The 25701-nt window shown below is 44.4% G+C and overlaps 1 protein-coding gene and 1 long non-coding RNA gene across 2 annotated transcripts in view; one reads left to right on the top strand and one right to left on the bottom strand.

The window, feature by feature from the left end:
• SOCS6 (suppressor of cytokine signaling 6) overlaps positions 1 to 20555 on the bottom strand; it is a 33811-nt gene extending 13256 nt beyond the window's left edge. Inside the window, 2 exon segments of the mRNA XM_070452955.1 lie at positions 14597 to 14783; positions 20331 to 20555. The gene's annotated coding sequence lies outside the window, so the exon portion shown is untranslated.
• A 41-nt stretch (positions 20556 to 20596) lies between these two features.
• On the top strand, positions 20597 to 24716 carry LOC139030405 (uncharacterized). The gene is made up of 2 exons (XR_011482777.1): positions 20597 to 23002; positions 23517 to 24716. It is a non-coding gene; the product is annotated as an uncharacterized lncRNA (long non-coding RNA).
• Positions 24717 to 25701: the final 985 nt, after the last annotated feature.

The following is a 25701-nucleotide window of genomic DNA, read 5'->3' as shown; positions in this document are numbered from 1 at the left end:
TATAATTTACCATAGATCAAGAAGAAATATTATGATCACAGCTGGAAATAACAAGAAAGATCTGAAAAAAATAACATTAATTCTTGATTCCCCTCAAAAGTAGTCTTTGCAAAATAGAAACAGATGGACATTTAACACAATAACTGTAACAAAATTATGAGCCATAATGAATAAATGCCGACAGGCGGCAACAAGGAGGCCAATTATCAATACTATTAATTAGCATTATTTTAACTGAGTAGACAGTTAATCTGTCAAGAGTAAGAAGCATAAATATTGGAAAGGAGGAAACAAGTTGTCATTATTTACAAATGACATGACTGAATGAATACTTGAAAACACAACAGATGCAGCTGAAAAACTATTGGAGGGGGAAGAAAATTCAGTCAAGTAACTACTTACAAAATGTATACATAAAAATCACTAGTAATTCTATATTTTTAAAAAAGCTGATAAAATATAATAAAAGACTAGATTCTACTCATAATGGTTTTTAAAAGATGGAGGGTCAGGATGGGGAACACATGTACACCCATAGGGAAAAAAATGATGAAATTAATTTTTTAAATGTCCCAAACTTTATGAAAAAAAATTCTCAAACTCCTCAGAAGGGAGCATAAAAGACCTAAAGACACATTATGTTCTTCAATAAAACAGTTCAATCCTGTCAAAATACTAGTTTCAAGACCCCTTGAAAACATCAGTGATGTTTTTGCAAGAAACCTGACAAGATGATGTTGAGCTCAGACATACAAATGATGAAAAGAGAACTAAGGAAGACACTGCAGGACAAATGAAAAGGATGAGCTGCACAGGGTCACCACCCACTGCCAGATCTATGAAACATATGAAATATTTTAAATCTATGAAAATACATGAAATCTATGAAAAATATGAAATCTATGTAATCTATGAAAAATATGAAATCTATGAAAAATATGAAATATATGAAAATACATGAAATCTATGAAAAATATGAAATCTATGAAATCTATGAAAAATATGAAATCTATGAAAAATATGAAATATATGAAATATATGAAATCTATGAAAAATATGAAATATATTAAATCTATGAAATCTATGAAAAATATGAAATATATGAAATCTATGAAAATATATGAAATATATGAAATATATGAAATCTATGAAATCTATGAAAATACATGAAATCTATGAAAAATATGAAATATATTAAATCTATGAAATCTATGAAAAATATGAAATCTATGAGATCTATGAAAAATATGAAATATATGAAATCTATGAAAATATATGAAATCTATGAAATCTATGAAAAATATGAAATCTATGAGATCTATGAAAAATATGAAATATATGAAATCTATGAAAATGCATGAAATCTATGAAATCTATGAAAAATATGAAATATATTAAATCTATGAAATCTATGAAAAATATGAAATTTATGAAAATATATGAAATATATTAAATCTATGAAAATACATGAAATCTATGAAAATACATGAAATCTATGAAAAATATGAAATCTATGAGATCTATGAAAAATATGAAATATATTAAATCTATGAAAATACATGAAATCTATGGGATCTATGAAAAATATGAAATATATTAAATCTATGAAATCTATGGAAAATATGAAATTTATGAAAATATATGAAATATATTAAATCTATGAAATCTATGAAAATACATGAAATCTATGAAAAATATGAAATCTATGAAAATACATGAAATCTATGAAATATATGAAATCTATGAAATATATGAAATCTATGAAAATATATGAAATCTATGAAAAATATGAAATATATGAAATCTATGAAAAATATGAAATTTATGAAAATATATGAAATATATTAAATTTATGAAATCTATGAAAATACATGAAATCTATGAAAAATATGAAATCTATGAAAATCATATGAAAATCTATGAAAAATATGAAATCTATGAAAATACATGAAATCTATGGGATCTATGAAAAATATGAAATATATTAAATCTATGAAATCTATGGAAAATATGAAATTTATGAAAATATATGAAATATATTAAATCTATGAAATCTATGAAAATACATGAAATCTATGAAAATACATGAAATCTATGGGATCTATGAAAAATATGAAATATATTAAATCTATGAAAATGCATGAAATCTATGAAAAATATGAAATATATGAAATCTATGAAAAATATGAAATTTATGAAAATATATGAAAAATATGAAATATATTAAATCTATGAAAATACATGAAATCTATGAAAAATATGAAATCTATGAAAATACATGAAATCTATGAATCTATGAAAAATATGAAATATATTAAATCTATGAAATCTATGAAAAATATGAAATCTATGAAAATATATGAAATATATTAAATCTATGAAATCTATGAAAATACATGAAATCTATGAAAAATATGAAATCTATGAAAAATATGAAATCTATGAGATCTATGAAAAATATGAAATATATGAAATCTATGAAAATACATGAAATCTATGGGATCTATGAAAAATATGAAATATATTAAATCTATGAAATCTATGAAAAATATGAAATTTATGAAAATATATGAAATATATTAAATCTATGAAATCTATGAAAATACATGAAATCTATGAAAAATATGAAATCTATGAAAATACATGAAATCTATGGGATCTATGAAAAATATGAAATATATTAAATCTATGAAATCTATGAAAAATATGTAATTTATGAAAATATATGAAATCTATGAAAAATATGAAATATATGAAATCTAAGCCATCAAGAGAAGGAGACAAATTCAAGTGGCCAGTTAACACCCTAGAAGATCCTCAACTCATCCACCACCAAGAAATTAAAGGAATCTGGGCATGATAGGAACTCTACTGATACACTGAGATTGTGGTGGTAGCTACATGACTGAGTGCATTTGTATAAACTCAACAGATTGTACACTATACAGGGTGAGTTTCACTGTATTTAAACTATTAAAGAGATGGGAATACCAGACCACCTTACCTGCCTCCTGAGAAATCTGTATGCAGGTCAAGAAGCAACAGTTAGAACTGGACATGGAACAACAGACTGGTTCCAAATCGGAAAAGGAGTATGTCAAGGCTGCATCTTGTCACCCTGCTTATTTAACTTATAATGCAGAGTACATCATGTGAAATACTGGGCTGGATGAAGCACAAGCTGAAATCAAGACTGCTGGGAGAAATATCAATAACCTCAGATATGCAGATGACACCACCCTTATGGCAGAAAGCAAAAAACAACTAAAGAGCCTCTTAATGAAAATTAAAGAGGAGGGTGAAAAAGCTGGCTTAAAACTCAACATTCAAAAAATGAAGATCATGGCATCCAGTCCTATCACTTCATGGCACATAGATGGGAAAACAGTAAGAGACTTTATTTTCTTCGGCTCCAAAATCACTGCAGATGGTGACTGCAGCCATGAAATTAAAAGACACTTGGCTCCTTGAAAGAAAAGCTATCACCAACCTAGACAGCATATTAAAAAGCAAAGACATTACTTTGCCAACAAAGGTCCATCTAGTCAAAGCTATGGTTTTTTCAGTAGTCACATATGGATGTAAGAGTTAGACTATGAAGAAAGCTAAGTGCCGAAGAAATGATGCTTTTGAACTGTGGTGCTGGAGAAGACACTTGAGAGTCCCTTGGACTGCAAGGAGAAAACCCAGTCAGTCCTAAAAGAAATCAGTCCTGAATGTGCATTGGAAGGACAGATGCTGAAGCTCCAATACTTTGGTTACCTGATACAAAGAACTGACTCATTGGAAAAAGACCCTGATGCTGGGAAAGACTGAGGGCAGGAGGAGAAGAGGATGACCAAGGATGAGATGTTGAATGGCATCACCAACTTGATGGACATGGTTTGAGTAAGCTCTGGGAGTTGGTGATGGACAGGGAAGCCTGGCGTGCTGCAGTCCGTGGGGTCGCAGAGTTGGACTGACTGAAACTATATGTTAACTTTAAAAATTCACTAACAAGAAAATTCAAAACAAAACAAGATAATATCCTTCACCGGTGAGTTTGAAAAAACTAAGTCAATAACAATGCTGGCAAGGGTATGGGGAACTAGCCCTGACAGTTAACTAACTGCTCAAGTGTAAACTGGTACAACTTGTGGAGGATCACTTGAAAATATTTATCGAAATTTTAGAATTCACATATGCTTGAGCGAAGTAATTATGCTATTAGGAATTTGTCTTTTAGATATATATATACATGCCAAAAACGGGGACATATGGAAAATGATGTGCTGCAGAGAATTAAAAAAAAAACAGAAACTAATATTACTTCATCATTTACCTAGTAATGACCTACTATTAGCAAATAAGGCCACATATTGGCCTACTATGTGCCAGGCCTTGGAATATACTGTGTCTCATTTAATCCTCATAACACAGTGAGTTTGGTTCTAGGCACAAGGAGTATCAAGTCTGACACAGCGGGACACACTCACCTGGAGCCAGACTGCTCCGGGTCCCCTGCATCCCAGCTCCAATTTCATCAGCTGTGTCATCTCAGAGGTCCATCACCCAAGTTAGCGGTGAGATTTCAATGTGCTCATAAACATGATGTCCTTAAAAATGCCGCCCACAGATTAAGCTACACAGGTGCTCGCGGCTAAAGGTAGCAGGAACAAGAGTAACGCCTGCTCTGTACGAGTGGGGAAGCTGAGGCAGAGATCACAGCACTCGCCTGCAATCACACCCTGATTCTGCAGGATGATCTGCTTAATCTAAACTGTGTGAGACTTTTGCTGCATAATGCATTCTGGTAAAAACGTGGAACTGATCTGGATATCAGGGAGCAAAAGTGAAAATACACATCAAAAGGTAGTGAACTAGTTTAGTAAGTTATAGTCCATCAATATGATGGAGTATTGTATACATAAAGAAAGGGGTCCAAGAGACACTGGAAAAAGGCAAGTTACAAAAGAAAAGGCAAATATGATCCCATGTTTGTATTTATATGGCTAAATATATACAGTAAAAGTCTCCGGGTATCAGTGACCGCACGTCCAGGCGGAGGACACGGGATCAGGAAGCCACAGCTGCAAGGAGACGCACCTTTATCACAGAGGACCTTCCCGTGACCACGGAGCAGGTTTTACTTTACACAGAGGCACCACCACTGCCTCCTCCCTGCAGGCTAGGGAAACAAGTGTGTGTCTGTGTGTTTTCGCCACCTGGGGTCACAAAAGCAGGACCCTGATGCCCTCAGGGTTGAAGGTCTCAACAGCTTTCCCGAGTCGCCCATCTCTGTGGATCCTCTTGAATTGCTTCCAGTCCTCCCAGTTTCCAAACTCCTGATGCACCTGCCCTCAACCCTGGGCCTGGCCTGGTCTCACCCCGGGTACCTCACTGTCTCAGTCTTCCACTTCCCCACTAAGACTTCCCCCAGGGCTCCGCTCCTGTGAACACCTGACCCAGGAAAGCCCTGGCGCCTGACAACCCCAGGACCTGAGCTCAGCCCGGACAAGGCGTCCTCACCGCTCACTACGGTTTCTGTAAGTTCCCTTAAGCGCGCTCACCTCTTTGCCTCCCTCTCCTGCAGTATTTATCACTCCAGCTCACACACGTGTCTTGACACTGATAAAACACTGTACTTCCTCCACCAGTGTGAGGCGAGAGCTGCAAACCAGGGATGAAAGATAAAGTCCTGACCCTCCAGGGCCTTCGATCCTAGTGCAGAAGGTAAGTAAGCAAACATTTGCAGAAGGGTTGTAAAAGACACATATTTACAGCCCAAATGATGCTCTCATCCTTGAGAGGAGAGACCTCGCTCACACCAGGAGGCAGAGGCTTCTTGTCACCCACTGCGATCACTTCTGCTGCTAGACTACTTCCAACGCCACCGCAACCACCAACCCCAGGGGGATTGCCATGCACAAAAAAATGCACACGAATCTTCCTGAATCTTCACAAGAACTCTATTTTCAAGGTTCCAGCTTTATTTCTGTTTTATAAAAGCATAAACTAAACCTTAGAATGTTTAGTAGTTGGCCTGAAGTTGCCAAGGAATTTGCCAAGCAACAGACACGAGAGCTGACCGTCGGCAGTTTCCGACGACGTGCCGTTTCATCTAACTGCGTTAACACCATATGGAGCTGGGAGGACAAAGCCTCGCGGTTCTGAGCAAGACTCTGCAGTCACCACTGTCTAATGACCCTGGGCCCACGCCTCAGTTTCCTCATCTGAACATGAGAATTTAAAAGCATGCACCAAGAGGGATCCACTTCTGGCACGATAGAAAGGGAGGCTGATAGATCTTCTCTACAAAAAGCAGAGAAAAACTCTGCAAAAACCATAAAGTTTTTTTCCTCTGTAAAAACTATAAAGCTGGGCCAAACTGTTGACAGCAACCATTTAAAGATAAACTAACAGAATACAACTGAGAACTGATTCATAAAAACCACTAAGCACTGGGACTTCATGAAAATTAAAAACGTACATGCTCCAAAATGCATTATTAAGAAAAAAGACAAGCTACAGATTGGGAGGAAATATTTGGTTACCATGTATCTGATAAAGGAATTGGACCCACAACAAATATATAAAGAACTCTTAAAACTGAATGATAAGACAACCTGTTTTTAAATGGGCAAAAGATTTAAATAAGACCTTTTACCAAAGACATACAAATGGCTAGTAAGGACATGAACAGGTGCTTGACACTACTGGTGGTGAGGAAAATGTAAATGAAAACCGCAATGAGGGACCACTACCCACTCCAAGAAGGGCAAGACCTAGGGCCAGCAAGGAGGGAGAGAAAGTGGAACCCTTCTACACTGCTGGTGGCAATGTAAAATGGGCTGGCTTTTAACCACTCTTCCTTTTTTCCTTATTATAGGGAGAATTATTAAAATGCATAGCTAGATGTGCACACCACAAAGGCTTAAGACAACGCAGGTGCATTTCAGACCCCTAGGAATCACCCCGTCAGTTATACAGATCACCTACTTTCTTTTTTCTACACTGTATAGTACTTGTGTCTTGACTTCTTCCTCTTCTTGTGGTGTCCTGAGGAACTGAAGTTTCTCAATGTATTTCAGCCGAATCTGTAAGTTTTCTTTTATTGTCGGCTGCTTCTATTGTCTTAAGAAACACTTTCAACACAGAAATCTTGCTATCTCCTGTTATTTTCTCTAGAAAAGTATTACAGGGTTTGTTTCTCATAGGTAAGTTCTCACAGGTAAGTCCTTGGTTAATACTTGGTTAGTACTGACTCATGTGTGAGTAAGGGATTAATTTGCATTTTTGCACAGGGGTAACCAATTAGCTTGACATATTCAGAGAATATTGACCCTCTAAGAATCCAAAGAAACACAAATTAAAATAGTAGTGATTTTTCACAAATCAAATCAGCAAAGATTTTTCTAAACAGTGATATTCATTAGTTGAAAACACCTTAATATAGTTGTAAAACATCACCTAAGCTATATGCAACTCTTAAAAACATACTCTTTGACCCAATAATGCTATTTTTATAAATCTTGAGTATAAAAACAAAGCATAATAACATCCCCTGTGTTTATAACATGGTGAAAAGATAAAATAAATTCAAATTTAAAAAATCAGAAACATTCTGATTTCCAACATTATGAGACCTGTAAACAAAATTCTTGCACATCACACAATGGAACTTTAGGGAACCACTAAAATTGATATTTATAGAGTTATAAATAACATGGGGGAAAAGTTCATATTGTTCATTTGTAACGTGCAAAAACACAGGAAATGAAATCTTATGTAAAGTGTGGCCTTGATTATGTAGAAAGAATGGGGAGGAAAATCAGACCAGAAAGAAATACAGCGTAACTGTCAACTGGATCACAGAAGACTTTGTAAGTATTATTTCCAATACCTTATTTTCAAAATATTCTACAAAAAACATGGAGTGTTTTTTCCAGAACAAGGTCTGTAGGCTTGTTTGCTGGTAAGGCACTGTTTAGAAGGGGATGGCTGAGTAAATCCATCAAGTCAGAGCAGAGTGCAAAGCCTTTCCTCGGTTCTCAGGCACAGCATGATCACCAAATAATAATGCACGTCAACAGGTAAAAACAGTTATTATTTTTGCTGTGTTAAGAACCTAGAAAGCCTCCTCCTTGCCCACTTAAAATAACTTTTTGCCAATCTGACATTACATTTTATTCAGTGTATAAGTAGTCTGGACTGAAACATTCGGAGTTTAAACGTTAAGAGTAACAGGCCCACCAGCTCTTCAATGGCTTGTAATCCACGGTTAATCACCGTCATTCCATAGAACATTCCTCAATTCCCTTCCCCCATTCTCACTCTGAAAAACTGTCCTGGCGGGACCACAACCCTGGGGACACCGGCTCTGCCTGCAGCCTCCCCGGGGAACGTGGCTGGAGAACCCGGCCGTCCGGCTGGGCTCAGTCTGCAGCCGTCTCCGTGAGCCGCAGGGCGGCCTGAAGGCGCCTGGAAGTCAGGCTCCAGCCCCTGGGCCACTCAGCTCTCCCCTTCCTCGCCGAGCACGTCTCACGTCTCTCTTCCCGCAGACCTCTGACACCTCCCCACCCTTGGATCTCAGCTGAGGGCCCGGCTTCCCACTTCCCAGAGACCTTCAGAAGCAAAGGCGAGGCTGCGGCCCGCGTCACCCCAGGCCCGCCCTGTTACCCTAAGTCCCGGGGCCTTTCCACAGGCCGCTCCGCTGGTGCGCGCGACTCCTTCTGCCAAGCGGCCCCTCGCTGGGTCACTCCTCAGGATGCCACTCCGCAAAGACACACACCAGCCTGCCCCACCGTCTATGCTTCTCTCTTTAATCCCCCTGCACCTTACCACGCGTATACGTGAGGACCCCCTTGCCCCCATTTTTCTGAAACTCCCACCCGAGACCTTCTCCCCAGCGGTTACAGGGACCGCTCTTGCCAAGGTCACCAACGCCGGCTCTGCTGCAAACCCAGCGCCCGCTCTCAGGCCTGCGCTCGCGGACCAGCCGCACTGACTCGGGTCGTTTCTCGTCCGTCTGCACTCACGTCCGTCATCCTCGCTCACGAGATCACAGATGTGCAGCCCGCTCCCGAACCGCCCCTCTGTTCAGTCCAGTTCTGGCCAGGTCCTCTCTTCTCTGGACTCTGCCGCTGCGCTGTCTTACGGATACCTGAGACTCAAGCACGTTCAAAATGAAAATCTGGATTTTTTTTCCCCATCCCAGCCCTAAACCTGCTCAAGCTGCACTCTTTCCCACGTTCTTCCAGCTGTTCAGATCAAAACCTTCAGCACCATCCAGGGCTCTCCTCTTTCACTCCACATCCAATCTCAATCCCTATGGTCAAAATATACGCAGAGCCCGCTCACTTGGTCCACTCACCACACCGGCCATCACTGCTGCAAGCCTCCTCACTGGTTTCCTGCTCCATCTCCCCCCGGCCCCATATCTTCCCTCCACAAGGCACTGGCAACAGATGCCTGTTACTATCCTGAGTAAGAAAGGCCTTTATCTCTGACCCAGGAGTCTCATGTCTTCTGGCAGCAGCAATGAAACTGTTTTTGGCTAACTTGGTAGCCGGCAAGTAGCATAAAATCTCTGACTCTTCACTAAGTAAGTGAAATGCAGTAAACATAATAGAATCGCTTTGACTTCTTTTAGAGTCTCTGATCTTTGCACAATAAGCTTTAAGAAGTCATATGAATATTTGCATGGCTATAAAGGTAGATAAGTGGGTTTCCCAGGTGGCTCAGTGGAAGAATCGCCTGCTAATACAGGAGACGGGGGTTCAATCCCTGGGTCAGGAAGATCCCCTGGAGAAGGAAATGGCAATGCACTCCAGTATTCTTGCCTGGAGAATCCCGTGAACAGAGGAGCCTGGTGGGCTATGGTCCATGGAGTTGCAGAGTCAGACACAACTGAGGACGCACACACTGTGTTGACTTAAGTCGCAGAGTCATATCCGATAATCAAGTTAAGAAGAATGGACTTAAAGTTGCCATATAATTTAAAATTAAGAATGATGTTTATGAATACAACAAAAGCTCTAATAAATTTTCAAGTTCCAACTCCCACTTGTGGGCTAGATACAAAACTATACCGTGGCACTCAGTTTTCTGTGTGACACAGTGCTTCTCAGAGTCTCAAATCTCCCATATAAAATGAAGACACTAATCTCTAAAACACATGAAGCTCTAAAATTATCTGATTCAATGAGAACAAAAATGTGCAGAGACTTAGAAATTTAACCTGTAGAGAACTTTTATGTGAGCACTTCTAAATACATTTTCCTATTACTGTGTCCAACACATTCCTATTAAATTGAATACAGAAAAATTCATAAATTCATTTAAACCGTCAATGGAGCTAGCTTATAAGATTTGATTACTGAAATAAACTCACTCCTCGATTTCTTAACTGAGATTTTAACACGTTGGATTTGAAAAGTGTGTGTGTGCGCAGTTGCTCAGTCGTGTCCAACTCTTCGCAACCCCATGGGCTGTAGCTGCCAAGCTTCTCTGTCCATGGCATTTTCCAGGCAAGAATACTGGAGTGGCTTGCCATTTCCTATTTCAGGGGATCTTCAGAACCCAGGGATCAAACCCACATCTCCTGCATCGGCAGGCAGATTATTTATCACTGCACCACCAGTTACCCATTGAGAAGTAGGACACCTATTACCAGTTCATTACTATCTCTATGTATACATGCTAAGGTTTAAATTTTTATTTTTATCATTTATTTTCAAATTAATGCTATACTATCTAGTGTTACACTGTTTACTGTGTGGGGTCTCTGTTGCTGCGCGGGCCTCCCCTCCTGCTGAGGACCGGGTCCCCTCTCGAGCTGCGGTGGGTGGGCCTCCCTTCCCGCTGAGGACGGGGGCACCTCTCTAGCTGCGGTGGGTGGGCCTCCCTTCCCGCTGAGGACGGGGTCCCCTCTCTAGCTGCGGTGGGTGGGCCTCCCCTCCCACTGAGGACGGGGTCCCCTCTCTCACTGCGGCAGGTGGGCCTCTCGCTGCGGCGGTGTCTCTTGCCCGAGAGCACAAGCTGAGGAGCTGGCACGCGTGGGCTGACCTGCTCCACAGCATGTGGGGTCTTCCCAAACCAGGGTCGAGCCTGTGCCCTGCACTAGAAGGCAGATTCTTTACAGGAGGCTGCGCATCTTCTGAATGTATACATTTTTACACCTTTCCAGGCACTTACCAATGTTTTAGCTAAAAAACAGCAAATTCCCAAATAATCTCACCACTTTCACTGCCGATAAGAAAGTATTAAACTATTGGTTAAACTACCAACTAGGTAAGATCCTTTGAGAATTCCTGACCAACTGCTGACAATTAAGCAAGGCCCAAGTATCTGTCTGTTATTTACTTTCATTCAGGGGCAGGGGTGCTGTCCTAAACAGCGTAATGATGAAGTTCCTTCATTACTTTTCATTCAAGATTTGTTTATACACAAGGTCTCTGAAATATACTGAACTACTAAAGCAAAAATTTTTAACTCCTAGTGGCAACATGCACATAAAAATAACTGAAAAGTAAAGCAACTGCTTTGACTGTTTTCAGCCTTTCGATCTTAACACAAAGCTCCAATTTAAAAGGCAATTTGTCAATTATGTGCTCAAATGCTTTTGCACATTTAAGTTTTTCATTTGATTTGCATTAGAGAATAAGAGTTTTTAGCTAAAACAATCTTTTCCTCATTTTATGTAAGTATACACAAATAAGAGCACATTTGAGATACAAAAAGTAATCCACGTAAGATTTATTAAATGTATATGAAGAGGAATGTAAACTTCATTCATTGATAATTAGCAATAAAGGATCCCATAGAGCAATAATTATTCAAATGAATGATACAGCCCTATTTAGCAAATATAAATATCTTACAAAATGGAAAAGGTCATACACAATGTAAAATGGTAACTTAATTGTCAAAAGTAATCACTAATTCAAGGCTGCCAAACAGGGCACCTTTAATACTTTTAAAATGATCCAAGTGAAAATAATTCACGTTGCCCACTGCTGATCAGGAGGTATTTCGTAAATTAAGTTCCACAAAGTTCAGTGGCATGGGTGTGGCTTCATGACAGCACTAACTGAAAACACAATGAAAATCTTTATTTAAAGAAAAATCAGACTCGGGTTTCCCCCAAAGTAAAAGACTTTATTATTCACTGATGCTGGCAAAACAAACACTTTGGACAAGCTTCTGATGAAACATACACTTTTTTATCACCACAAAAAAACCCACAAGGAATGTGGAATTTCCTGGCAATCCAGTGGTTAGGACCGGGCGCTTCCACTACAGGGGGCCTCGGTTCAATCCCACCAGCCACTGAGCCAAAACATTAAAAAATTAAAAAAAAAAAAAAACCACGAAGACAATGAAAACTGGAATGCAAATAACAGCAGATGACAACAGTGTTAACCAGCTCAGACAGATGAGAGAAAGCTGAAATTTAAGCCTGCTACAAGGGCAGGCAACAAAAACAAACCTAAGAAAAAATATCACAAATCTGAAACAAGAGTCAGATGCTAGTCCTTAAAAAGTGGGAGTAGAAAACAGTTAGAAAACAAAAACTCTTACAGCCAAAATTAAAATTCAATAGAAGAAAAACTGAGATAATCCTCCCCCCCAAAAAACTCCCAAAATGAACCGACTTAAATATTTGAGAAAAAGCTAAAAAAAAAAAAAAAAAAAATTAATACATCAGTCTAGGAGACCCAACACCCAACAAAGAAGTTTTAATCAGGAAAGGAAAGCAAATGAAGAGGGGAAAAAATTATAAAAGAAAATTTTAAACTTTTCTCCAAACTGAAGAATGAAGTTTCCACACTGAAAAACTCCATGGAATGAATGCTCAGTACACACACCCAAGAAAAAAAATAATAATCAGGCACATCATGGGGAGACTTTAAAATCTAGGTAAAAATAGAAAAGATATTATAAAGTTCCAGAAAGAGAAAAAAAAGTCACGCACAAATAACTGGGAAAGAGATGGCAGCTGACACAGCGGTAACACTGAAAGCTGGAAGTCAGCCTTCCATTTCAGGAGGAAGCCCGCTCCCCGTGCGGCCCACGTGCACGTCAACAGCTCTGCCTGAGCACACCCCCCCGCACCGCACCCGCAGGGCCCCGTGACGGCTTCCGGCCAACCGACTTCCAGCTGCGAGGACACAGTCACTTCTGGGCGAGACAGCTCGTGCCAGCTCATCAGCTCTCTTCTGCACCTGCTGGGGCAACCCGGAGCCACCAGGCAACACGACGGGGGACTGCAGGAAGGCGCCAGGGGAGCCCCCGGCAGTGGACTTGGTGACAGCGAGCGAGAAGCACCACTTACACACGGAGGTTTCAGACTTTCATCTGCCATTGCCGCAAAACCTACCCTGTGCCGACTAACACAGCAACCCTGCACTTCTCCAGGCAAGAACACTGGAGTGGGTTGCTGTGCCCTCGTCCCGGGGGTCCTCCCGACCCAGAGACCCTGGTCTCCTGCACTGCAGGCAGATTCTTTACTGTCTGAGCGACCTGGGAAGCCTGAACACAGCCAGACAACAAATCAAATACTTAGAACACAGACAGTTTCTGACATGTAAGATCTCACACTCCATCACCTTTCTAGGAAGTTACGAGGAGGATGAGCTCCATCAAATCAAGGAAGTAAACCAAGAAACAGAAAACAGGGCACGTCACCTAGAGAGAGGAGAAAGCAGCCTCTAGGTTGACGGCTCCCATTGCTCAGCCTGTCTTCGATACTGTCCTTGCACCTACAGCCCTGCCGAATGCCGCCCCAGAGTCAGCTCAACTGTGACATCCTCCTTGAAGACACACTCCACGTTCCCTGGCTACCAGAAGTAATACATCCTTCATCGATGGCCAGGGGAGCTGCATTCTGAAATCTGCCAGCGACATGGTACGCGACTCAGGCACGTTACATAAGCACTCTTACCTGCCTCTTCATTGTCTGCATGAGGATAAAGTTATCAGAAGGTGCCCTCTAATTCGAGAAAGGCAGTAATTCTTCAAATGAACAAAAGCACTAAAATCCTAATATAATTCTTTGTTTGGTATACGTTTATACACTCTGACAGTCAGCGATACTTGGTAGTAATGTTATTCCCTAAATATATATACGTATATTTTTATGTTAAAAGCAATGTCAATAGACAGAAATGACTTTAATCAGAGGGACAATACCTTCTTTAAAACCAAAACTCGGGTATAATAACAGACACTTTCATTATTATTATAAACATCAAAACAAAAGGGAAGTCACATGAAGTGACAAGTCTACCAGTAAAAATCCATCTTCCTTTTTTAAAAAGAGTATTCATTAACCCTGCTGCTCCCACCACCCAGCGTGTTACTGATGTGGCCAGAATACCACCCATCACACTAAGGACAACAGCAGGCAGCACCAAGCGACGATCTGCAGCACCTGCTGCATACATCTTTTCCAAACAGTTCGAAAGAGGAACATTAAACTGTCTTTGCAAGAACTGTTGTCTAAGAGCAGCTCTATATTCCACTGCCTTCTTGGGAGAGACACTTTACACACAAGCGTGAGCTGCCACTAAACCGCTCCAGACAGACAGACGTCTCTTCACATGGCCAGACTCACCTGGTGGCAGGCTTCAGGACGGCATGGTGACGCCGGCAGGGTTCTGACGCCGGACGGCTTCGGCTCCCAGGCCTGCAGAGCTGTGGTCTCGTCCTCTGTGTTCCTCGTTCTCTACTACGCGAGAGTCGGCTCCCCAGGACAATGGAATAGCCACCGCTCCCCAAACATAGTCTCCAAGTGTGATGTCCTTTTAATAATTTTAAGAAAAAATTTCAGTGGGATGGCTGTTAAGAGTGATAACACAACATTAAAACACATAATAGGAGAACAAGCGCCAGGGACCTTGCAGGTAGCCATGTGCAGTATGTTCCACTCAAGATTTCCCACCAACCGACCACGATGACCCAGGGCCAGTTAGCCCACTGCTGCTCACACTGTCAAAGTGTCAGTCGCTCAGTCCTGTCTGACTCTTTGCAGACCCCATGGACTGTAGCCTCTGTCCATGGAATTCTCCAGGAAAGAATACTGGAGTGGTTGCCATTCCTGTTTCCATGGGATCTTCCCAACAAAGGGATCAAACCCAGGTCTCCTGCATTGCAGAAGGATTCTTCACCACCTGAGCACCTAGGGAAGCCCCACTGTAGCCATGTGTAATCCTCAAACTCTAGTAGCTGCACCAGCAGTACTTCTGTAGACTCCCATTCTCCTTCCTCTTTTATATCCATTCTTCTCATCTTCTTGGTTTCACACCCTTTTCCCCACAGAAGGCTTCCTCAGCAAGAAAAACCAAGTCTTATGCAGATACTACAGGTTAATCAGAATACTTCTTTTAACTAATCATGGTATAAGTGAAGTGGAGTCGCTCAGTCATGTCCAACTCTTTGCGACCCCATGGCCTGTAGCCTACGAGGCTCTTCCGTCCACGGAATTTTCCAGGCAAGAGTACTGGAGTGGGATGACATTTCCTTCTCCAGGGGATCTTCCCGATCCAGGGATCGAACCTGGGTCTCCCACCTTGCAGGCAGACGCTTTACCATCTGAGCCAGCAGGGAAGCCACCCGTCATGGTATAGCTTAAACTAATTATTACTGTTGCGCATGCTCAGTGGCTCAGTCGCGTCCGACTCTCTGATCCCATGGACTGAGCCCACCAGGCTCCTCCGTCCATGGGATTCTCCAGGCAAGAGTACTGGAGCGGGCTGCCATGCCCTCCTCCAGGGGGCCTGCCTGACCCAGGGATCAAACCCAGGTCTCCTGCATTGCTGGTGTCCACCAGCTGGCTCACCATCTGAGCCACCACGGAAGCCCCTTACATACATTATCTCACTTAATTTTTACACCAATGTGGAAGAAGACACATTATTATCATTGTACAAGAAGATAAATAAGATTTTTGTTTTATTTTAAAAATCATTGCCCCATAAAATCCAAGGGCTGAAATTCAGGCCTCAACCTGCAGCCCTATGAGAGCGCACCTTCACCAGGTATGCTTAGAGTCACCTAGGTCTCTGGCTGGTCTAATTCCAAATGAGTTTTTCCTTCCTGCTGCATCCTGAGGGTGCCAGAGGTTCCAGACAGCTTAAGTCTCACCCCACCAAGTTCTGTAAGGCAACTTCAAGGGGAACGTGCCCTGGGGCGGGTCTTCCCCTCGCACTCTAGGCAACTGTGATTCCAGACGAGACAAACCACCCAGCCGGGTGCGTGAGTGAATTCAGACAAACACCTCGGCCCGACAGGGAGGGGTGACTCTCCCCACGTGCGGCTACGTGGGCCATGGAGTTTCAGGAACTCAGGCCTCATTAGTGCTATGATTTATTCAGCTGAGCAGATCAGCGCAGCCAGGGGTGAAGAAGAGAAACAAAAAAACCAACAGGCGTCCACGATCCAGGCAGCACACCGCTGCCTTTACTGGTTGTGTGGACACCACGTGGAAACCACAAGAGCTTTCTGCACCCGCGTCCCCACAGAGGACAGGAAGCAGAAGTGTGAGGCGGACAAAGGAGAAAGCCCACAGCCCAGGCCCTCCACAAGGAACTCAGTAAGGAACGTGAGATCAGAAACACACGCACTGATAAGTGGGATTCCTAAAGGAGCTGTGAGGAAGCAGAGCCAGGGAGGGCTTCCCTGAGACGGTGACCCTGGCGATACAATCCGAGGATGAACCAACCTCAGGAGGAGCCAGTGAAGAGCAGCCCTGGGCAAGGTGAGGACCGAGATGCAGCCCGGATTGCCGAGGGAGAGAAGGGCTGGACCACGACCGCGCGAAGGCAGAGAGAGGCTCTACAAGACGAACCGAGAAGTCGGGCAGAAGTCTCACTTGTGACAATGGTAAACAGCTTGGATTTCACTTCACACAAAACATCTGCGCACCCACAGTAACTCTGTCAGATGGATTATTACCCCCATCTTAGCCCCAAATGAGGAATAAAACTCCAAGAGGATATATAGTGTGTTCAAGGTCACAAGCTAGTAATGTACACTTCCCCCCAAAGACTTAACACCTCCAAAATGTCGTCTGTATGCAAAGGGAGTGTGGAAATCTTCAATGACTTATCTATCTCCGACTATTCGTCTATTCTTCAAACATCAACAAGGCCAACAGTCACCCAACACAAACGTCACAACAAAGTAAATGTAAAGTCTGCATGAATCATCAAAGACGACCCCAACGACGGTGGTTTAAAGGGAAATGTGCCCTTAGTCCAAACATCTTCCCTACTTAACAGACAAAGCAACATGTTATGCAGCATAATAAATTAACCATAAAAACACTAATGACAATTTCACTCTCAGTACACTTTAGAACACGTCCCACTGTTGTTTCTCTTTTACTACCTGGATAACTCTTTTTTTTTTGGATAACTCTTTCAATCAGGCTAGTCATACAAGAAAGTTTCCCCTTAGCATGACACATTAATATTATAAATGTCTCTCTTGCAAAATGACTTTCATAGTTTTATGCAAGTACCCGGACACCACAGATGTGCCACGTCCACAAATGGAAAAGGTTAGGAATGAGGACGGAGAACTGAAATAGACAATCTTCATTTCCCATAAAAGATGCAACAAGCAGAAAACCGCAAAAGGTGATCTTTTTACCTCTAGGTCATTTACCTACCTGCCCTTTTTAAGTATTAAAATAGATGCATACACATCCATTAGTTATACCAGATTATAAATAACATGGGAAATCTGACCTCATGTGTGTTGTGTTAGTTGCTCAGCTGTGTCCAGCTCTTTGCAACTCCATGGATTACAGCCCGCCAGGCTCCTCTGTCCATGGGATTCTGCAGTCAAGGATACTGGAGTGGGTAGACATTCCCTTCTCCAGGGAATCTTCCCAACCCAGGGATTAAACCTAGGTCTCCCGCCTTGTGGGCAGATTCTTTACCAGCTGATCCACCAGGGAGGCCTCATACTTCAACATATTTGTTGAATACCTGACTTCATACTTCAACATATTTGTGTGTATCTTGTGTGCGTGCATGACCCATTTTGCATGACTGCATATTTATGAGCGAATAATAACAGTAACTGCCACAAACTCAGAAATGATCCTCACAGTTTCCTTGTTTCTGGAGTACTCTATTAGTTGCTCAGTTGTGCCAGACTCTGCGATCCCATGGACTGTAGCCCACCAGGCTCCTCTGTCCATGGGATTTCCCAGGCAAGAACACGGGAGTGGGCTGCCATTTCCTTCTCCAGGGGATCTTCCCGACCCAGGGATCAAACCTGGGTCTCCCGCATCGCAGGCGGAGTCTTTACCACCTGAGCCGCCAGGGACTTGGAGTATTGTATGTTGTAACTCTGAAATAAGATCACACGATTACTTCCATGAGCCAAATAAAAGAAAACACTAGTAAAAAAACAGCTTCTTGGAAACTGATCACACTGAAGAAAACTACCCGAGTTTTCTCTAAAGAGTGACGGTTACCTAACAAGACAGGCTTAAGAAGATGCTTGCTTCTGCTCCCTAAAAAGAGGGCCCTTAAAAGGAGCCTGAGATGATTAGGAATCCAGTCAGCACTGCTGAGTTTTCCTCCCAGGGCACTGCCCAGCCCAGGCTGGCTGTAGCCCAGGTCAATGGCACCCCAACCCCTGCCTGGCCACTCCTCTACAAGGTGCTACAGGGGAGGGTGTCAGGTGACACCCAAGGGTGTGCCCCTGGGTCCTCCGAGGCCATGTCTGAGGCCTGCCCATCTTCCCACTAAGAGAAGGGAAAGGGGCAGGGCCAGGCACTTCCCACCAATTCAGGAGGTGTTTAAAGATTGTAAGGGGGAAAAGTGCTTCAAAAGAGATGCTGAAGGGAGGCCCCAAAAAGGTAAAGGTTCCAGTGATTAAGGTGGGGGATCCTATCCAGATCAGTAGAAAGTACTTGCCAGGTCACAGGTGAGCTCTTCTAAGAATCCTCGTTAAGTCCAAGGTCAGTCTGACAGCTTCCCCAAAGGCAACAAGAAACCATGAGGGACACTGTGGGAACCAAAGGGTTGGTCACATATTCTGCTTGGAGCAGGCGTGGCCTCTGAAACTTAACCATATCCATGCTACCTGATGCAGAAATACTGAGAAATAAGACAGCACCGGAAGCAGATCACAGGCTGTTTCCAGGTTTTCTCTGTGAAACTTGATAAACAGCGCCATTCATGTTTTTAAATAAAACATTCCCCACAGCACTACATATTCCACTGAACATTCATTCATTCAACTAAGCTAAGTAGATTTCATGTTGTGATATTTGTTGCGATAATCAGAAAAAAAAAAAAAAAATAAAGATCACTGCACATCTACCGCGACTGGGCACACCTCGGACGTTTCATCTTAAAGAAGAGGGCAGTTTACTTTTGTTTGATGACAGACATGTGTGTGGCCAAGGACCGCCGTCCATGAAGAACGTATTTGGGCAACGTTTTGTGTCTCATCCACATCGTAACTATGATTACTACGTTCTCCATCCTCATCCACAGGAAAAGTGGCAGGTCGCCTTTTCCAGGGCAGACGTTTCAAGAAAACATTCGTGGAACTGAACCCAGCATTATTATATTTCACTACCGAAAGCCTGAGGTCTGCCCCCATATTCCCACCTGGCCCTGAGTTCCAAAAAGTGGGGCTGGGAACCCCGAATTCCACACGCCGACTAAACGTGAAGTTGGCCTGCAGACGACCGCACACGTTCCAAGTTCTGGGCCGGGACCTGCCCCAGGAGAAATGTCAATAGATGCGACCCAGAAGGGAGGCACCAAGGTGTCCCCAAGCGAACCGAACGCCGCGGCCCGGCCCGGCCCCAGGGGCGGGCTCACGTCCCCCAGTCCCCACGGCCACGAGGGTCTGACAGCGCGTCCCCGCGCGGAGCCCACCGGGGTCCCGGCCCCGCCGCGGCCCGGGCCTCCCGTGCGCGCCCGCCGGCCGCCGGCCCCGGGGTCCGAGCACGCAGGCCCCGCGCCGCCGCCCCAGGCCTCGCCGAGCCCCGGCCTCTCCCCGCCGGGCTGCGGGCAACAAAGGCGACGGCCCGGGCCCGGCGCGCGCGGCGAAGGGCCGGAGGCCCCGGGGTCGGGCCGGCGCGCGCGGCGGAAGCAGGCCTCGGGCCTCCCCGGCCCGGCGCCCCGGCCCGGCTTCCCGGACGCCGCTCCTCGCCGGCCCGGCGCCCGCCCGGCGCCCGCCCGCGGACCCGCCGAGGCCATGGCCGCTCCCCGGCCCGCCCGCGCCGGAGCCGCCCCGCGCCGGCCCGCTGAACGGCGGCGCCCCCGGCGCCCGAGGGGAGCGGGCGGGCGGCCCGGCCCCGCGCCGCAGACGCTCACCCGGCGGCGGCCGCTCCGCGTCCTCGCCCCGCGCCGGCGCGACTGCCGCGCTCGGCCCTGCTCGCCCGCAACTCCGCCTCCCGCCGCCTTCCTCCTCCTCTTCCTCCCGCCTCGCCGCCTCCTCCAGGAGCGGCGCGCCGGCCGCCGGCCCGAGCGGAGCCGCCGCCGAGGAGCCGAGCGGGCCGCCCCGCGCCCACCTCTCGGCCCGCGGCGCAGGCGGGCGTCGGCGCGGGGGGCGGGCCGGCGGGGCGGGGCGGGGCCGGGGCCGGTGCGCGCCGGGGTCCGGGAGCCCGCACCCGCCCTCCGGCGCCCCCGGCCCCTGCGCGCCTGCCCGCCTGCCGCCGCCTTTGCAGCCTCGCCTCCGCGGCGGCCGGGCAGACGCGGGAAGGACCATGTCCTCGGCCCTCGGGCGCCGGCCCCGGCCTCGTGCCCTGAGGTCGGGGTCCGCTCACCTGGCGCGGTGGCCGGGACCACCCGGCCTCCGCGGGCAGCGGGACGGAGTGGCGGAGCGCGCGCGCCCGAGCCGGGCCCTTCCCACACCTTTCTCTAGCTTAACCGTGAGATGTGCTGATTAAAAGAAAAACTTACTCCTTGTTTCAGCCCATCTGCTTTTCCCTTTAGTCCTTGTTAGTGGGGTTTTTTTTTTATGCATGGTTTTTTTTTTTTTTTTTAATGCAGGAATAGTTTATTGTTTGTGCCGCCGAGTTCCAAGGCAGTGTGATGTCAAGTTGAGTGTTGGTAACTTGACTTACTTTTTGGAAACCAAACCCCCTTGATTCTTTGCTACCTGAATATAGAATTAACAGCAAATTGGACTTTTGTCAACGAGAAGCTACAGAAACATTTTTTTATTTCTCTTTTCATCCGAAGAAAAGTGGTTAAAGATAAGTATCATTAAAATCTAACTTGAGAATTAGTGTTGGCTTTGAAAGTTGTATTTCTTGAATAGCATGGAGCCTTTAAAAAGGAAACAAGGCTAGGGGAGAAAAGTCTTCAAGTTTTAACAAAGTGAATGTATATCTGAGTTATACCTCAGTAAAGCTGTTAGTTTTTTAAAAGTTCAAGTAATTGATCTTAATTCTTATGAATGTTGGATATATAATTCTAAACACCAAGTCTAGATTAATAATTTAAAAATTGCATTGTCAGGTGATTCAGCTGGTTTGTATGACTGAATAGTATATATATAAGGCTGATGTCATCTGTTACCTGTGATTCACCAGACCTTTATCATCTTTAGTTCTTATTTGAATTTGTTATTAAACTCCTACAGGATCTTCCCTGGTGGTCCACTGGTTAAGACTCCCTGCTTCCATTGCAATAAGTGCAGATACCATCCCTGATCTGCGAACTAATAGCCCGCATGCCTGGAGGGAGGCGGAAAAATAAGTAAAAATAAACTCCTATTATTAATCTGATTTAAATGCAACTCTGTTCTCAAATATCCAATCACAGTGAATGTTGACTGAAATAGACCTGTCAGAGTAGTGAAAATAGTAAGTAGTAATTAGAGATGAAACAAGACAGAGGTTGAGATGGTTGGATGGCATCACTGACTCAATGGACATGAGTTTGCACAAACCCTGAGAGAGAATGAAGGACAGGAAGCCTGGCGTGCTGCAGTCCGTGGGGTCGCAAAGACTCAGACAGGACTAAGCCACTGAGCAACAACAACAGAGATGAAACAAACTTTTCAACCACCCCTCTTGTGGTTCAGAAGCCCGTTCAGAAGGAGAAGGCGCGGGACAGGCTGGAAATTGGACTGGTGTTTCCAGTCCGAAGAAGGCCAGCAGTTGGAGGCCAGGGAGCAGGGCCAATAAGCACAAAGCTAGCAGTGGGCTGGCTGCTCCTCCAGGAGACAGGATCAAGACCCTGGCTTCTGAGTCTGGCAGAGCTGGTGTGGAGCTCAGCCTTGACGATTCCTGCAGATGTGTGAGCTCAACCAAGCTTCTCAGTTGTCACCTCAATTTCTTACAAGAAGGGGGGTGAGAATGGCGGGGGCAGTTTTTATATTTTTGTATTAACTCCATTAAATCAGTTCATTTCCGAGTCTTTGAGACCCCACGGACTGTAGCCCAGGCTCCTCTGTCCATGGGAGTCTCCAGGCAAGAGTGTTGGAGTGGGTTGCCATTTCCTCCTCCAGGGGATCTTCTTGACTCATATTAAACAGTTGTGGTGATTGCTTGAGATAGTGCTCAAAAATGTTTAACTCAGTACCTGATCCATAATGATTGCTATTACTAAGTAATGTGTATTTTACAAGCAAAGTATGCAAATATTTGGGGGCATATATTATCTACTTTATTTTAACAATCAATTTGTAAGATCTGTATTATCATCATCCTCACATTACAGGTGACAAAACTGTGCCTTCTTGGTTATAAGTAGTAAGTAACTTTTCCAAGTCACACCCTGCTAGGAGGCAGAGTTGGAATCCAGACTTAGGTCTCTCTGACTCCAAAATATGAGCTTTTAACCACTAAAATAAAATAACAGTGGTAACAGCATGAATAATACAACAATAACTTTAGGGTAGAGATACCCCGGTGGATAAATACACTAAAGTCTCCATGCTAATCTAAAAAAATGGTACTGGTGAACCTATTTGCAGGGCAGGAATAGAGATGCAGACATGGAGAACCGACATGAGGACGCCATAGGGGAAGGAGAAGGTAGGACCAGTTGAGAGAATAGTACTGACATATATTAAATAGATAGCTGATGGCAAGCTGTTGTGTCACACAGGGAGTTCAGCTTGGTGCTTTGTGATGACCGAGAGAGGTGGGATGGAAGGGGGTGGGAGGGAGGCCCAAGAGAGGGGATATATGTAAACATATAGCTGATTCATTTCATTGTATAGCAGATACTAACACAATATTGTACAGCAATTATCCTCCAATAAAAAAATTAAAAAATAGAAATAGTGCTGTAGATAAGAAATAACACACTAATTACTAAAAAAAATTTTTTTTAATAAAGTCTCCATGTTTGGCTGAATTCCAACATTTTGGCTTTAGTCAGCACTGTCTGATAGATGTGCTCAGTCATGTCCAACTCTTTGAGACCCCATGGACTGCCATGGGGTTTTTCAGGCTAAAATACTGTAGTGGGTTGTCATTTCCTCCTCCAGGGGATCTTCCTGACCCAGGGATTGAACCTGTGTCTCCTGTGTTTCCTGAATTGCAGGCGTTTCTTTACCACTGAGCCATCCGTTGAGGAAGCCCCTGTCTGAAAGACACACTTGCTAAAAGACAGTCCTGGCAAAGGGTCTATTGGAAGGAGCTCAGTTCTGCCTCTTCGTCCTGACGTCACAGCTTGGAGAACCAGAAAGAACCTTCCAGACCATGGTCAGCATCCTCATAGTATGGAGGAGGAAAGAGATTCTGAGAAATCATACGACTTGCCCAAGTGACAGACTTAAAAGTAGCTGAGTCATGACTTCAACTGCCATCTCCCAATTTCACCTCTGGCTTGATTTCTAGTATTAAAGATCTTCTTTCCTCCAGAAGAGGAAAAATACGGACCTTGGACTGGACAAAACTGGGTAGAAGCAGGATGGGACATGGTGGATAGCCTTACAAACTCATCCTGACATTGCAAGTCCATCCTTGGTGCTAAAAGTCCTGGGGGAAATTGGCCCAAGTAAGCAATGCTGCACACTTTCTACATCCCTCTTGCTTCCCACTGCCATTCTGCTACCTCCACCTTCTTGTCTTTGAAGATCATGAGAGGTCCTCCACTCATGCAAAGTTCCCTGATCGGTATGGGATGGAAGAGTGTCCCCAAAGATTCATGTCCTTCTCGGAACCTCTGAGTGTGAACTTGTTTGAGAATGGGGTCTTCGCAGATGTCATTGAGTTGGTACGTGGTCATACTGGAGTAGGTGGGCCATTCATCCCATTTGATTATTGACTTCATAAGAGGAAAAGAGACACAGAGACATGCAGAGACTCTCAGGAAGAATCCCCAGAAGGCAGAGATGGCAGCGATGTGCCCACAAGCCAAGGACAACCAAGACTGTGGCCTACACCTGGAGCTGGAACAGGCAAGGAAGGATCCTCCCCTACAGCTTCAGGGAGAGCATGACCCTACAGGCAGCCTGATTTTCTGCTGCTATCCTCCAGGACCAGGAGAGGAAGTACTTCTGTGGTGGTGAAGCACCCGGTTTGTGGAGCTTACCCAGTGGCTCAGTGGTAAAGAATCCGCCTGCAATGCAGGAGACTCAGGTTCAAACCCTAGGCTGGGAAGATCCCCTGGAGAAGAAAATCGCAACCCACTCCAGTATTCTTGCCTGGAGAATCGCATGGACAGAGGAGCCTGGCGGGCTACAGTCCATGGGTTTGCAAAAAGAGGCGGACATGACTGAGCAATTAAATAATAACAACGCAGTTTGTGGTGCTTTGTTGTGACAGCTGCAGGGACCCAATGCACTGGTCCTAGGCCTGCCCACCCCTCCACCCCTGCCCCTTCCACCCTGAGGGCCTGTTCTCGGGAATGAAATCACTGCAGTCGCCTCCCAGGCAAAGCTTCGCCTTGTAGAGCTTCCTAGTTACTAGAGTCACCGAACGCCCCAGTTTGCCCAGGACGGCACCAGGTTATAACTATCGGTCTGGCAAAAACGTGAATGGTGCGCCTTTCATCCCGAAGTTGTTCCTGTTTGGGAAATAAATTCTGTGTTCACCCTGCCTTCTCCATAAAGCACAGAAGAGTGACTCAGTTACTTGGCATTCAAAGAGAGAGTTGGACCCAACCCACTTCTCCAGCGCCCCCTCCACCCCCACCCCGTCCACTGTTTCCTCATATTACACTTTGCCCGGCCAAGACGGGTAGCTCCATCTGCAAGCAGTCCCGCCCTGGGCTTTTCTCTTCGCCTAGAATGTTCTTCCATCTCAGCGCACCGCCACCCCGCCAACAACACACCCTCTGATTACTTCTATACATTGAAAACCTTACTCATCATCTGTCAAGGCTCAGATCCACCCCATCAGAAAAGACATCATGCTATCGAGAAAGCCCACGCGGGATTTTACAGCACATCCTATACTCTGCCCTGAATTGTAGCAATTCTCTCTTCTCCTTTTGAGTGCAGATATGTTGTCTTACTCATCTATTATGCTATTAGTACCTACAGTGAAAAATGTTCACACAGTAGGGACTCAGGAAATCTTTGATAAATAAACTTGAATATTTCATTCCTCTCTCCATCTATTTGAGAATAGCCTGATGATAAATGAGTTTTCAAAACCCTTCTAAAGATCCACTTTAAGATAGAAGAGTGGCTAGTTTGTCCTTCGGGAAGTGACAGGTACCTGATCCAGAGCATAATTATGTGGACCCCCAAAAATATTGCCTGCCACGTCAGTAAACGTCC

Source organism: Odocoileus virginianus, chromosome 22 (genome assembly GCF_023699985.2).
Source record: "Odocoileus virginianus isolate 20LAN1187 ecotype Illinois chromosome 22, Ovbor_1.2, whole genome shotgun sequence".
NCBI lineage: Eukaryota > Metazoa > Chordata > Mammalia > Artiodactyla > Cervidae > Odocoileus > Odocoileus virginianus.
Note: the sequence above shows the minus strand (reverse complement) of the source record. Positions and strands in the feature narration are given on the sequence as shown.